At 49.2% G+C, this 15,374-nt stretch overlaps 1 long non-coding RNA gene across 1 annotated transcript; it reads right to left on the bottom strand.

Moving 5' to 3' along the window:
* Positions 1-1,148: 1,148 nt before the first annotated feature.
* On the bottom strand, positions 1,149-11,831 carry LOC148042467 (uncharacterized). The gene is made up of 3 exons (XR_015695150.1): positions 11,546-11,831; positions 5,036-5,107; positions 1,149-1,373 (listed from the first exon to the last, which is right to left on the bottom strand). It is a non-coding gene; the product is annotated as an uncharacterized LOC148042467 (long non-coding RNA).
* Positions 11,832-15,374: the final 3,543 nt, after the last annotated feature.

Genomic DNA, 15,374 nt, shown 5'->3' with positions numbered 1-15,374 from the left:
ACCAGCCACTCGGTCTTATCTGGATTGAGTGCAAGCTTGTTAACCCCCATCCAGACCCTAACACCCTCGAGGCCCTGGCACATCACATCAACCGCTTCACTGAGTTGGCGCGGGGCGGACAGATACAACTGTGTATCGTTTGCATACTGATGGTATTTTATCCCGTGCCGTCGAATGATCTCACCCAGCGGCTTCATGTAGATATTAAACAGGAGGGGGGACAGGACTGAACCCTGCGGCACCCCATAATTCAGGGGCCTAGGGGTCGATCTCTGCCCTCCGACCAACATCGACTGCAACCTGTCCGAGAGGTAAGAGGAGAACCACCGTAGGACAGTGCCTCCCACCCCCACCTCCCGCAATCGTCACAGAAGGATACCATGGTCAATAGTATCGAAGGCCGCTGAGAGGTCAAGGAGCACTAGGACGGAGGCATGACCTCCATCCCTGGCTCTCCAGAGATCATTGGTCAGCGCGACCAAAGCGGTTTCCGTGCTGTAGCCAGGCCTAAATCCTGACTGAAAGGGATCTAGATAATCGGTTTCCTCCAAGGACCGCCGGAGCTGAAAGGCCACCACTTTCTCAACAACCTTCCCCACGAAGGGGAGGTTGGAGACTGGACGATAGTTGTTTAAAACAGCTGGATCCAAAGATGGCTTCTTCAGAAGGGGTCTCACCACCGCTGCCTTTAAAGTGGGGGGAAAGAACCCCTCCCGAAGGGGTTCATAAGATATGAGCTTTTGCATTCCCAGGTCTCTGAAGATGGAAGTTGGATTTTGCAGATCAGCTTTCCATGTGCAACAGGAGGGTCCTGAGCTCCCCTCCTCTCCCTCCCCTCCCCACATGGGGTGAGAGGCAGCCTTGGATTCTCCATCTCTTTTCACTTGGTTTTTTTTTCCAAACTTCTCTCTGTATTTATGTCTCTATGGTTTTTTTTAACTTTGCAAAGTTCTGATAATTAGTTTTTCGGTAAAGTTTAGAAACTGGCTGCACTATTTCATCAGCCCTTTTGTGCAATGCCCTTAAGCATTAACTTTGAAAATAATTTTTGGTTCCAACACAAGAGGCAGCTATTTCAGATCTGTAACATGCTCTGACTGTCAGCATTCCAGATAGCACCCAAAATTAAATCAGAGTCCAAGGCAAAATATTGCTCAAAGTTCCAATTTATTAAGAGAACCATGCTGGCACATCTGGGAAAACCCGAATCTGAAGCTTCTTCCGTTTCCTCCGCCCAAGTTACAGTTCAAGATCTTGCTCCCACATTCACAAGTCCATCCCCTGGTCCAATCTTCCACTGCCATGCTGGCAGTTTCACCCATCCAGTTCTGGTCAGGTGCAGAGGTACCAAGACAAAGGATGACCTTGACAATCTAGAAAGGAATTGTCAGATGCTGCTTCATTTAATAATCAGGAAAGAAACCACTCAACTCCATTTGGTTGAAATTAAGTGTACTTTTACTAATTACAAACGAATAGTAGCAAAGCAAAGCTGAGTCTCGTTAATTAGGCGCGAAAGCAATGAATATCATGTATAGGTCAATCCCCTTCCCTTGGCACCCCAGTCCATAGTCCAATTATAATTCACCCAACTGTCAGGTGGGAGATATCTTCAAAAAACATCATCAGGGTGGAATGCTGGACAGTTAACCTTGGCGGGAAACTCCCTTCCTCCATATGCGCAATGAGATGGTCAGGACAGCTTCTAGAACATTCCTCCAGCACATAATGATTCCCCTCCCAAATACCATGCCCCCCCTCCCCGTTTCAATGGCAGCCGAAGCAGCAGCAAGGCAGAGGCTGACAGGAATTTTATTTTGACTACATAACATTCTACTCCGTACTATCCCTCCTCCCAATTCCCCACTATAGAAACAGCATAGTAGAATAGAAGTGTGGCAGGCCAAAGAACCAAAAGGAACATGGCTGCAGGCCTGACACTGACATTAACTGCCCCCCTCCCCATGGTTTTGTCTTTATGCAAACAAATCTCAGATTTATTTTTTCTTCAGCCACAGGTGCCATGTATTCCCTCTGGGGCCAGTTTTGAGCATGGAGACCCCAAACCTCTCAAATCTAGATGATGGATTTAATTCCATCTCTGCCCCTGTTATTTTGAATCACATGGGGATTATTTCCCTTTCATTTCTCTCCAGAGAATTTCCCAACAACCTTTGAGTCCAAGAACTAGTTGAATTATCCAGGGATTCCTCCTGAGAGGGAGAATTATGATAAAAGTTTCAGCTTTGGGCAGAGAAATATGGAGTTTTGGGACAGGCAGAGTCTGTGCATTTGAATGTCCATCTCTCTCCCTTGCAGCTTGATTTCTCTGTGTTTCAATCAGTAAAGCGACTGGATCATATTCCACCTTGTGAGAATCCTTTGAATTTTTCTAATTCTTCTTTAGAAACAGGAAAGGGATTGATTGATTCACCCCATGAATTATGGACCTCCTGCTTCTTCTTCTGATGCTGCTTTTCTCACCTCCAGTCTCTGGGAAGCTGAGAATGAAATGCCCATAGAATTTTGGGCACCAGGATGGAAAACAACCACAGAGCTTTCATAAGCCAGGAGACCATCTCATTGGTATAGTCACCACTGGAGAGGAAACATTGCATACAAAGTTGCTTTTCAACGTGGCTCCTTCTATTCAGTTTATTTTCCATGATTTGTAAGTCATTCAGGTGAGGGAGTTGCACTCCCTCCATTCTAACACTCTCCTCCTTTTCGGTCTTTCTTAGTTTTCATTTATTCCTATATTGGGGAATATATCTAATTTACTGAATGATTTTTATTTCCATCGCTTCTCTCTTTTTTCTGATTTTGTAAAAATCAGACAATTTTGTGAAATCCAGAAAGAGGTCTGAAAAAAAGCTGAAAGGGCTGCAGATTATTTTCCTCTCTCTGTTCAATCCTTAATTTATCACTTGAATCATGAATTTTATTTAATGTAGTGGTGGAATCAGTTGTAGTTTCTATACCTCAGCCAATTTCCATATTTGTGTAACTGATTATTGCTTTTGGGCCAATGTTGGCTTAGGGCTCAGTAGGTTTTTGGAGGGTTATATATATTATATATAACAAAAGTATTTGTTATTGTTGTTGATTTTAACTTTTTTTTACAATAGGAATTCTCATGGGTTTTTTTATGGCTTACGATTCATTTTCAACATTCAAATTGTCAACAAGAATTCCCAGCTCCTGCACAATCTCACACTGGGCTACAACATCCATGAAAACCATTTGAGCACTTTCCGCACTTCAGATGCCTTGCTGGACATTCTCTCCACTGGAGAAGCCAATGTCCCCAACTACGGCTGTGGAAGGAAGGAGAACCTTCTGGCTCTTCTTGATGCAGCTGACAGGGACATCTCCATCCAGATGTCAACATTAGGAGGCAGCTATAAATTCCCACTGGTTTGTATGTGTTTTTCTCCATCTGGTAAAGTGAAGGGTGGGTGGTGGTGAGTGAGCAATAGATGGAATCATGTCTTCTCCATGGAATTCAAGAGTTTGTGCTCAACCCAGAAAAGACCGAGTGGCTGTTGTGTTTCCCTCCCAAAGATTCCACCAATATTCCATCTCTCAGGCTGGGGGGTCAAATTCTATACCCCTCAGAGAGGGTTCGCAACTTGGGAGTCCTCCTAGATCCACAGCTATCGTTTGACCATCACTTGACGGCTGTGGCTAGGGGGGCATTCGCCCAGGTTCGCCTGGTGCGCCAATAAAATCTAAATCTAAATCTAAAATCTAGTTGCTTTTCTTCATATTAGCAAAAATAGTCAATATTTACTTCATGTGTTATATCTGTCTATATAAAAATGGCTGGTGTGTTCCAGCATAACTCTGGAATGCCTCGAATAATTTCAACTAAACTTGGTACACAGATAACTTACTCTCTGCAAAAAAAAAATACTGTGGGGATAAGACACCCCTAACACCCCTCTGGGTGGGTGTTCTGGCAAGTGAGAGGGGCTACATTCAGTGTAGAAGATGCACCCACATGTTCATCCTCTGTTGGGGGTGGGGGAAGTGAGTCTTATACTCCTCAAAATATGGTATATATATATATAAACTTTATTATACATCATACATCATACATCATACATCATACATCATACATCATACATCATACATCATACATCATACATCATACATCATACATCATACATCATACATCATACATCATACATCATACATCATACATCATACATCATACATCATACATCATACATCATACATCATACATCATATATCATATATAGTATCTGTGAGAGGGATCTTGGAATCCTAGTGGACAATCCCTTAAATATGAGCCAGCAGTGTGTGGCAGCAGCCAAAAAAAATAATAAAATTGGTGCCAATCCTAGGCTGCATCAACAGGATAGAATCAAGAACACGTGAAGTATTAGTACCGTTTTATAATGCCTTGGCAAGACCACACTTGAAATACTGCAACTATATTATTAAAAACATGTAGAGACTCTGGAAAGAGTACAGAAAGGAGAAACTAAGATGATTAAGGGCCAGGAGACTAAAACATAAGAGGAACAGTTGCAGGAATTCAGTATGTCTGGTCTAGTGAAAAGGACTAGGGGTGACATAATAGCAATGTACCAATATAAATACGAATTTATAAATACGAATCTCTTGCCAAACAAAATTTTGATCACGTGACCATGAGGATGCTGCAATGGTCGCTAAGTGTGAAAAATGGTCGCAACGGTCGCTAAGTGTGAAAAATGGTCATCAGTCCCTTTTTTCAATGCCATTGTATCTTCCTGATTATTAAAAGTGCAAATTCACTCAGTGTCAATCATGACTCCTGAGTCCATTTCAAAGTATTGTGCATAGAAATTTTAAAAATGGCTTGTTTCAATTTATTTTGGATAGAATCTTTTTTTAAATAGTTTAAGACAATTTAAAAAAAGAATCAACACAGAATAACACTATTTTTAAAAATCATATGCACAATAAATAAAATATTATTTTAAAATACATTAAAAAAATAAAAGAAAAAACCCAGCTCACTTACCAGCAGGCAGGCAGAGTCAGCAGATCTTCGTAGGGATGGATGGAAGCACACAGGGAGCCAATATATACGCAACTGCAGTAACAATGACAATGATGAAGGATTGGATTGAGTTAAAGAATAAAAGAATTCTGATCTTAGAAGGCCATGACCTGCAGGCAGGCTGGCATAATTTCTTATGGAATGAATGACAAACATAAAACGCACAAATACTTTCAAAATCATTTAATTAGAACTTTACTGCAACAATGGCTCAAAATCAAAAAAATCCACTATGTGAAAACCCCAAATTGGCTATCACCAACAGAAAGAACGACACACCCAAATTTTACAGATTGGAACAAAATTCTAAGATACAGAGATCTAATTGACAGACAGGGAAATTTAAAAACAATTGAAGAATTGGCAGATCAGAATATGAAAGGTGACTGGCTAACCTACCTCCAAATTAAAACTAAATACAATAAAGACACTAAAATATATGGTATTGAAACAGAACCACACAAATTGAATAAAATTATTCAAAGTCTGGACAGAAAGATGATAGGGAAAATATACAAATTCCTCTTGAAGTATCAAATGGAAGAGGAAATTGGAAACTGTAAAAGAACCAATGATAAAATGGGCACAGAACTTTGGCTATAACATTGAACTAGACAAATGGGAAAAATTTTGGGGAATAAATTTAAGAATGACACTATCAATCCCATACAAGGAAAACCTTGTTCTTTCAATCCTTCCAATATTTTTTTCCTTCATTCCCTTGTCTGTTTCAATATTAAGTACATTTCTTCCTTTCTTCCTATAATTTTTTCCATTTTCTTCCTTATATTCTTTTCCATTTCAACATTGTCTTCCTTTTTTCCTTCCTTCCTTCCTATACGTCTTTCCATTTTCTTCCTTATATTATCTTTTCTGTTTCAACAGTCTTTGTTTCTTCCTTCCTTCCTTCCTTCCTATACTTCTTCTTTCATTCATTATATTTTCTTTTCCATTTCAATATTAAGTGTAATTCTTTGTTCCTCCTTCCTTCTTTCAATCCTTTCAATACTTTTTCCTTCATTCTCTTTTCCTTCAATATTAAGTGCAATTCCTTCCTTCCTTCCTTCCTTCCTTCCTTCCTTCCTTCCTTCCTTCCTTCCTTCCTTCCTTCCTTCCTTCCTTCCTTCCTAAGTTATTTCCATTTTCTTCCTTATATAATATTTTCTGTTTCAACATAAACTGCCTTCCTTCCTTCCCTCCCTCCCATCCCTTTCTTTATGTTTTCTTCATGCTTTCTTTTCTTTTTCCTCTGCTCTTTTTACCCCCCCCCTTCTTCTCCTCCTCTACATTTAGGTTGGATTAGTTTGTTTATTAGTTAAGTCAAACGTTTTAATAAAAGTTTCATCTTTTAAGATTCGTCCAACACATCCAATTGTAACCTTAACAGAATCCCATTGATCCACAGACAGCAGCGGGGAGCCCCAGAAGCCAGAGGACGTTCTCTGCTGGCGTCCGCCGCTCCCCCGATATCTCTTCCTTCCGCAGCGAATCCCATGGATTCACGAACGGACTCCATGGAAGGAAGAGAGATCGGGACAGCAGCGGGGAGGCCCAGAAGCGAGGGGACGTTCTCGGCTGGCGGCGCCGCTCCCCCGACCTCTCTTCCTTCCGCGGCGAATCTCATGGATTCACGAACGGACTCCACGGAAGGAAGAGAGATCGGGACAGCAGCGAGGAGGCCCAGAAGCAAGGGGACGTTCTCTGCTGGCGGCGCTACTCCCCCGACCTCTCTTCCTTCCGCGGCGAATCTCATGGATTCACGAACGGACTCCACGGAAGGAAGAGAGATCGGGACAGCAGCGGGGAGGCCCAGAAGCGAGGGGACGTTCTCTGCTGGCGTCCGCCGCTCCCCCGACCTCTCTTCCTTCCGCGGCGAATCCCATGGATTCACGAACGGACTCCACGGAAGGAAGAGAGATCGGGACAGCAGCGGGGAGGCCCAGAAGCGAGGGGACGTTCTCTGCTGGCGTCCGCCACTCCCCCGACCTCTCTTCCTTCCGCGGCGAATCCCATGGATTCACGAACGGACTCCACGGAAGGAAGAGAGATCGGGACAGCAGCAGGGAGGCCCAGAAGCGAGGGGACGTTCTCTGCTGGCGTCCGCCACTCCCCCGATATCTCTTCCTTCCGCGGCAAATCCCATGGATTCACGAACGGACTCCATGGAAGGAAGAGAGATCGGGACAGCAGCGGGGAGGCCCAGAAGCGAGGGGATGTTCTCTGCTGGCGGCGCCGCTCCCCCGACCTCTCTTCCTTCCGCGGCGAATCCCATGGATTCACGAACGGACTCCATGGAAGGAAGAGAGATCGGGACAGCAGCGGGGAGGCCCAGAAGCGAGGGGACGTTCTCTGCTGGCGGCGCCGCTCCCCCGACCTCTCTTCCTTCCGCGGCGAATCCCATGGATTCACGAACGGACTCCACGGAAGGAAGAGAGGTCTGGTCTGGGCAGCACGCACAGAGCGGGAAAGGCAGCACCAAAGCCTGGCCGCGAGCGAGGGAGCGCGTGGCGAGCAGCGACGCCGGGCTGCTTCCTCCTCCGCCGCCACCGGCGGCTGCTCCCTCCAGGGCAGGAGAGCTGGGAGCAGCCGCCCGAGAACTTCCACGTGGTTCCAAAGGTTTTGCCGCCCATTCCAGCGCAGCACAGGGGCTGGCTGCGAACTCCGCAAGGGGGCTGTCTCCTTCCCCCAGCCCAGCGCCTCCCGATTCCCACGGTACCAAATTTAATACAAAACATGATCTACTCACCACCAGTGAGTAAGCGCAGCTGCCCAAAACAAAGATGAAATAAAATGGAGACTCGCGCATGCGTCCTCAGCTAAGGAGTCCAGCCAATCAGTGAGCTGGTTGGCCAGCTCACTGATTGGCTGAAGTCCAGCCAATCAAATCAGTGAGCGGCAGGCTGGGCTGGCTTAAATTTGTAGGTGGTAGCATAGAACAGAACGATGAGCCAGCCCAGCAGCTGATGGGCGGGAGCTGCAAGCGCCAAAAAAAGCGTGCCTTTTTAAAAAGCGGGCGGGACGCGGGAAAATGCATCAAAAAGCGGGGGTGTCCCGCCAAAAGCGGGACATCTGGTCACCTTATCCAACATGAAACCAGGTAGGGGTGGGATTCAGCCAGTTCCCACGCGTTCCCTAAAACCGCTTGTTAATTGTATGAGCAGTTCGGCCAACCGGCGTGCCCCCCTATACCCTCCTGAGGGTGTGCCCCCCCCCAAGAAAACGACCTGTCTCAAGATCCCGTGGATCACTTTGGTTCAGGCAGTGGAATTCTCCACTCGTTCCCTCTCTCCGCAAAGCGAAGGAATCGCAGAAACTCTGCAGGGCCCAGAATGAGGCTTCCTCAAACTTCGGAATTGGGAGGGTCCAGAAAGGAAAAGGATCAATGGGAAATCTCCCTTCTTTAGCGTCATCGGTCTCCGGGCAGGGAGATTTCTCATTGGTGCTTCTGCTAGTTCTGGCCCAGCCCTCCCACCTCTGAAATCCGAGACAAACACTCCCCACCTTTCAGATTCCTCCTCTGGGCCTGGGAGCATCAGGTCGAGGAGACACACGCACGCGCTGCCGAGCCCAGAATGGGGCTTGAGACAAGCAACGCCTGAGAAATGCGGGATGTGCAGCGAAATGCAGGCTACAAGTAGCGAATCACGTTTTCCCAAGATCCGACGAAGCCCCAGCGGACCAATAGGAATTCTCACTAATGTAGCATCATTGGTCTCCAGGCAGTCTCCCTTGACTTCAAGCGCTGGAGGAGAGAGTTTGGTGCAGAAAGAAAAGGGAGGGAGGGGAAATATTTTCAGTCTTGAGTGGGGAGGGCGCAGTTCAAGGGGGTATATTCCAGCCATGGAGGGTGGACTTCCTTTTGCCCTCCCCGCATCCAGTATGGAGTGGGGCTGCAGTGGATGAGTGAAGGGGAGGCGCGGCCCCACAACCAGCGAGGACTTGGGGGTCTCTGAGTTGGCTGGTTAGGGAGTCCTTGGGTGCCTTCACACACACACACACACACACACACACACACACACACACACACACACACAAACACTTCATCATTTGGAGTGCCCCTCCCCCAACTTAGTGGGGTCACTGCCCTCCTTCCACCTCACGAAAGGTTCTGCCTTTGATCCCTTCCTGGCAAAGGGGCTGCCAGAGGGCCGCGGCGCCCTGGGGTTTTCTGACGAACCGCAAATAACAGCTCGAATTTGGAGTTGAAGGATAGCTGCTGTGGATATCAGTGGGTGGGATAAGAAGGGGGGAAGCGGGACTCCCTGGCTGAGAGTCGTGAAAAGAGCAAAGGAAGGGCAGGGTCCCGTCTAGGGCTGCCATGAACCCCCACTCCCTCAATACCGAACGGATCCCCCCTCCCAATTTCTCCGCTTCCCTCTCTGCGATGGACTCCCTCCTCCTTCAGGTGAAGCCCCAAAGGAGTCTGCCCGGAGACCGATGACGCTCAAGCAGGGAGAATTCCCATTGGTGCTGCCACTGGTTCTGGCCCTTCCCATCTCCAAAGTAGGAGATCAAAGCTTCCCCCCCCCAATCTAGAACTTCTGATTCACACGTTACATTTCAGAGATGAAGGTTTCCGATGTAGGAAGAGGCGCTGAGAAGGATAAGAAGAGGGGAGGAATAGCCAGACTTAGCCCACAGCTAAACCAGGAAGAAGCGGAGAGGATCCTCAGGGATCTAATCTTGCTGGATCCTCTCTTCAGCTTCCCCCCATCCACCTCTTCCTGGGGGAATCCTCCGCTGGGCTCTCTCGGGTAAAGCGCCGCTTCGCTTCACGGAAGAAAAACGCCATTTCCTTCCTTCAAACACGCGTCTCTCCTGCTCAGAACGTCCTTCAGATTCTCTCCCCCCCCCCACACACACACCTCAATCCCGATTGTGTCAGAGTCTCCCTCTTTCTTTCTGTGGGCCAGGAAGATCTCCTTTTTCCTTGCAAAGCAGCCCCGAATGAAGATCCCGGAATAGAATTTGGCCGTTCCTCCTCTGCTTTCCATTCCTTTCTTTGGAGAACTTCGATACCTTTGCGATAAAGGTCTCCTCTGATATCCACGATTTCCCTCTTCTCCTGATAAGTCTCCTTCCTTTCTTCACCGTCAGTTGTGGGTGACACAGTCAATGGGGGGGGGGGAATCTGGACAGCCCTGTTAGTTTCTCAAACTGATCTCTCTCTCTCCCCCCCCCTTGGATGCATCCCTTCCAAGGTCCTTTTGGCTGGAGGGGCAGAGAGGAGCCAACACCTGGCTTTTCCAGAGGCCTCTGTGGATGGAAGCCTCCCTGGGGCTTTCTATGCCCGTTGACAAGCTCCTCTTAAATGTAGGTTTTCTGGCCATGAAAAAGAGCGTTGAATGTGTTAGTTCAACATCAGTTTGATAATCCTTTGAAAGACTCTTTGAATCTTGTGCTGCACAAAAGGTTCATTTATATTGGGAAGGAAAGTTGGGTTCTGCCAGCTAGAATGTTTCTGATTTGGCCATAACTAAGTCAATTCCAGCGGGTTTTTTTTAATGCTTGAGATGATCATGAGTTTCTTAGGGCCAGATTTTTACTGTTTTTAATACTTTTGTTTATTTTTCAACACTACACTGTTGCCCTGCTCTCAGGACAAACCATATAAAACATACACCATCCTTATTCTGATACTGTGAAGTCTGCTCTTCTCTGTAACCTTAACACAGATAATAATATTTGTACTGTCCATGGGATGAGTCAAATGTACAGAAACATAAGCGAGGGCGCCAGGTGCTGAATTATGCCAGGACTCCACAGCCTGCTTCAAAGTAAGGCACCCTCTCCAAATTAAGACAATATCGTTTTTTATACATAAAATCATCCTTAGGGCACATTATTTGAATCCCACCACTGGGCTGATGTGCCTTGTTCCGACGTTCCCTAAGTGCGTGGGACAGGCAAGGGCTGTGCCACGGCTATATGTTTGGGCAAGGCGAGAGGGGAACATGGGGGGCGACTTCCATCCATCCATTCATCCATTCATCCATCTCTGTGTGTCTGAGACTAGGTTGAATGTCCATCTATCTCTGCTAAATAAATAAAGAGAACGCGGCGTTTCTCTTTAATCTCCTGTCCAAGGACCTCATCCAGGCGATCCTGGAGAATGAGGAATTTGCATGAAGTCAGCCTGAGTTGATGTAATGGGAAGGAAAAGTGGGGTTGAAAGAGGAGTGGGAGGGAAAGAGAAAGGGGGAGGGGAAGAGAAGGGGAGGGGAAGAAACCACGTCAACTCCCCTTGTCTTTGGAGGATTTTGTAAGCACAAACAACCAAAGAAGAATCAACCTGACCTGCTTAAAACTTCGGGGGTAAAAGCAATCCGAAGGTCGCCCTCTTCAGAAGGGACCCCGTGCAGCTCTCTGGGTTTCTGGGCGTTTGGTGATTTCCCTCCCTCCCCCTCTTCATCCCTCCCTCTCCCCCTCCCTCCCCTCTTTCCTGTCCATGGACTTTCCCTCCTTCCTTACCTGCCACCGCAGCATATTTGGGACGTTCCCTTACGCAGCTCTTACACAGGAGCTGCCAATCATCCTCGGCCAGAGAGAGGCCGCTGCCGCAGGTGAAGAGGAAGGGATCCAGCGGGACGGCCACTCTGAGAGGAAAGAAGGGTCTCCGGAGACTCAAGGGACCCCATGAAGGGGCGTCTGCACAGCCCCAGAGCCGGAAGGATTGAAGTGGAGGAACTGGGTCCGGCTCAACTGGAGCAAACGGCAGACTTTGCCCCCCCATCCCTTAATTTGGGCAGCTGCCACCTCTTCATTCCTCCCTCAAGGCAGAGGAAGTCCCTCCTTCTCCAGATGTTGCTGCCTACAGTTCTGGGAGTGAAGAAGGGTCCAGTTGTCCCAATCACCCCTCTCCCCATCTGCAACTTCCCAATAAACCCCACCGCGAGATCGGACATGGGGGAGGGGAGGTTCGGGAACCCCCGGGACTCAGCACAGCTGCCGCCCACAAAGGCAGAGGAGGAAAGGGGGCTTCTGGCCTTGGCCGCAGCTCCCCTCTTCCCTTCCTCCATTCGCTTCTCAGCGAGCAGCTGCCGGGCAGAACGAGCGCAGCAGCGGGCGAGAGAAGAGCGGATTCCTCCCAGGTGGCTGCAGGATCGGGGTGCGCGGGCGGTCTGCGCCTCTTCTCTCCAGATCCAGGTCGGGGCTCCCATTGCAGAGCCTGCGGGGGGGGGGCGGAGAGGAAGGGGCCCATGGATCCACGGCGGGCGGTGCGCCGGGATGTGGCGGAAGGGCACTGGGTCCGCTGGGGGCTGCAGCCAGTTGGGAGATGTTGAATACTAGCGCGGGAAGTAAGATCTCCCTTTCTGATTGGCTCGCGGGCGGAGCCGGTTCAATCCCTTCCCCGATTGGCCGAGTTACTCGACGCCCCATTGGCTCATTGCTCAAACCCGGGGGTATAAATGTTTGGCGCGAACCACGCCACGTTGAATCATAGTTTACTCTGCTTGAATAAAGGTTGCTGTTTTACTACCTTCTTGTCGCGTCCTCCTCCTTCGCTCCAAGATGCAAAACTGGCGACGAGGATGGGATAAGATTCCCGCGACCACAGAGAAGAACAAACCAGCTTGCCTCCGCGTTTGAACCACGCTCTTCAGGTCGGGAACGCCGGCAGCGAACATAAAATCTTCTCTGCTTCTTCCTTCCTTTCTCTGGCTTTGCATCAGAATGGCAACAGCGCTTCCTCCGTTCGCGCCGTTTGGGTCTGCAGGAGAATCATGGGACGGCTTCATGGAGCGGTTTGAATGTTATTTAATCGCGTCAAAGAACAGGGCACAGACTGACGAGGAGAAGTGCAGCTTTTTCCTGTCTTGCTGTGAGCCTTCTATGTTTGCTTCCGCGAGAGCCCTGGCCGCTCCGAGGCCAGCCTACAAACTTGGGTGGGACGAGCTAATGTCCAGGTTGAGGGACCATTACGCCCCCTCACCTTCCTTGATCGCTCGTCGCTTCACTTTTCGCCGCCGAGTGCAGAAGCCCAGCGAATCCATCAGCCAGTTTCTCGAGGCATTGCGCACAGTGGCCGCCCAATGCGATTTTGCAGACCTGGAGGAGAATCTTGTGGAGCAGTTTGTATGCGGGGTCCGCGACGTGCAATTGCGCAGCCATATGTTCCGGAACCACAAAATTACTTTGGTGCAAGCTGTGGAGACCGCGCGAGCAGCAGAGCTCTCTGAACAATCCACGGCCGATATGGAACGCCTCCAGCTGAAAACCTCTGCGCAAACCGCTGTGGGGCCTTCCAATCAGACGAACCTCGTAGACGACCTCTCCCCCGCGGAAGATGAGGAGGAGGAAACCGTCGGACAGATGAGGACGCAGCCGAAGCAGAGGCCACACCAGCAACCATCGACGCCCGTTCAGCCAGCCCCAAACATGCCTTGCCGTGGATGCGGCGGCCGCCACAGCCGCGCATCCTGCCCGTTTCGTTCCGCTGTCTGCCGCCGTTGTCGAGGAGAAGGACACCTCGCCAAGGTTTGCCGGGCTCTCCTGCCAGCTCCATCGTTCATGCAGCCCAGCAACCAGCGTCAGACATCGCAACGCCGCCAACAGCTACGTTCAGCGAGGCGAGCTGAGGACTGCCATTCAACCCACCAGCTCCCCAGTGCTGAGTGCGTAGTCTACCAGGCTTCCCACGTCCCTGCCGGCGGTCGTAAAATTAGCACCGTCGTTCGTCTTGAAGGTCAGCCTTGCCGAATGGAGGTGGACTCCGGGTCTTCCCGTTCCCTTCTATCTTGGGCTTTGTTTTCCCGCCTTTGCCCCAGGGTTCCTCAGAGTAAATTGCGCCCTGCCGGGGTGTCCCTCTTAGATTATCAGGGAAATGGGATTCCCACGGCAGGAATATTCCACATTCGGGTGGAATACGGAAATTTTAAGGGGAAACTTCCAGTTTTAATTGTTAAGGATAACCTGCCCGCTCTTCTGGGGTTAGATTGGTTCCCCGCTTTGGGCCTCACTATAGAAGGGGTGCATAGGGTAGTTCCCCGTGCCGTAGATAGCGTTTTGGATGAGTTCGCGGATGTGTTCGATGGGAAATTAGGTTGTTATAAGGGCACCCCCATTTCCCTTTGCCTCGATCCTCAGGTCGCGCCTATTAGGTTGAAGGCACGTAGGGTTCCTTTTGCATTGAGAGCAAAGGTAGATGCTGAATTGGATAAGCTTATAGAGCAGGGGGTAATAGAGCCCGTAGATCACGCCCTTTGGGAAACCCCTATAGTCCTCCCGGTCAAACCCGACGGATCGGTGAGGATATGTGCCGACTATAAGTCGACCATCAACTTGGCCCTGCAGGCAAATCCATATCCTGTTCCTGTAGTGCAACATCTACTCCACTCTTTGGGGCAAGGCCGCATTTTCGCTAAGCTGGATATGGCACAGGCCTATCAGCAGCTTCCCGTAGACGATAATGCGGCTACAGCCCAGACTATTGTCACCCACCGCGGGGCTTTCCGTTGCCGCCGCCTCCAATTTGGCGTTTCGGTTGCCCCGGGGATTTTTCAGAGCCTCATGGAGCGGTTGCTCCATGGGATCCCAGGCGTCGTTCCCTATTTTGACGACGTCCTGGTTGCAGCCCCTAGTCACCCGGAACTCCTAAAAACACTGCGGGAGGTCCTTACACGTTTTAGGGAGGCCGGATTGAAGCTAAAGCGCAGCAAATGCGAAATTGCTGTTCCCCAAGTAGAGTTTTTGGGATTTCTCATTGATGCACAGGGCATCCACCCCACTCCCTCGAAAGTTGCGGCCATAAAAAACGCTCCTGCACCCACTTCTAGGGCGGAATTGCAGGCGTTCCTGGGGCTTTTAAATTTCTATGCCCCTTTTATTCCCCACAAGGCGTCGTTAGCTGAACCGTTACACCGACTGCTTGACCGGTCAGCGGCCTGGAAATGGGGTAGCCGTGAAGCGCAGGCGTTCGCGGCTATAAAGGATATTTTAACCTCGTCAGCAGTCCTAATTCAATATAGCGACAGGATGCCCCTAGTTTTAACGTGTGACGCCTCTCCCTATGGCATAGGGGCGGTTCTGAGCCATGTCCTCCCGAACGGCTCAGAGGCTCCTATAGCCTTTTACTCCCGGACGCTCTCGTCAACGGAGCGAAATTATAGCCAAATTGATAAAGAAGCCCTGGCTGCAGTATCCGGCATTAAGCGATTCCATGACTACCTTTATGGTAGGAATTTTACCCTTGTCACGGATCACAAGCCGCTCCTAGGCCTATTGGCAGGCGATAAGCCAACCCCCCCCATTTTGTCTCCCCGCATGACACGTTGGACTGAGTTTTTAGCGGCGTATTCAT

This window comes from Thamnophis sirtalis, unplaced genomic scaffold (genome assembly GCF_051295495.1).
Source record: "Thamnophis sirtalis isolate CommonGarterSnake01/CBP01778 unplaced genomic scaffold, rThaSir2_p1.2 scaffold_15, whole genome shotgun sequence".
NCBI lineage: Eukaryota > Metazoa > Chordata > Lepidosauria > Squamata > Natricidae > Thamnophis > Thamnophis sirtalis.
Note: the sequence above shows the minus strand (reverse complement) of the source record. Positions and strands in the feature narration are given on the sequence as shown.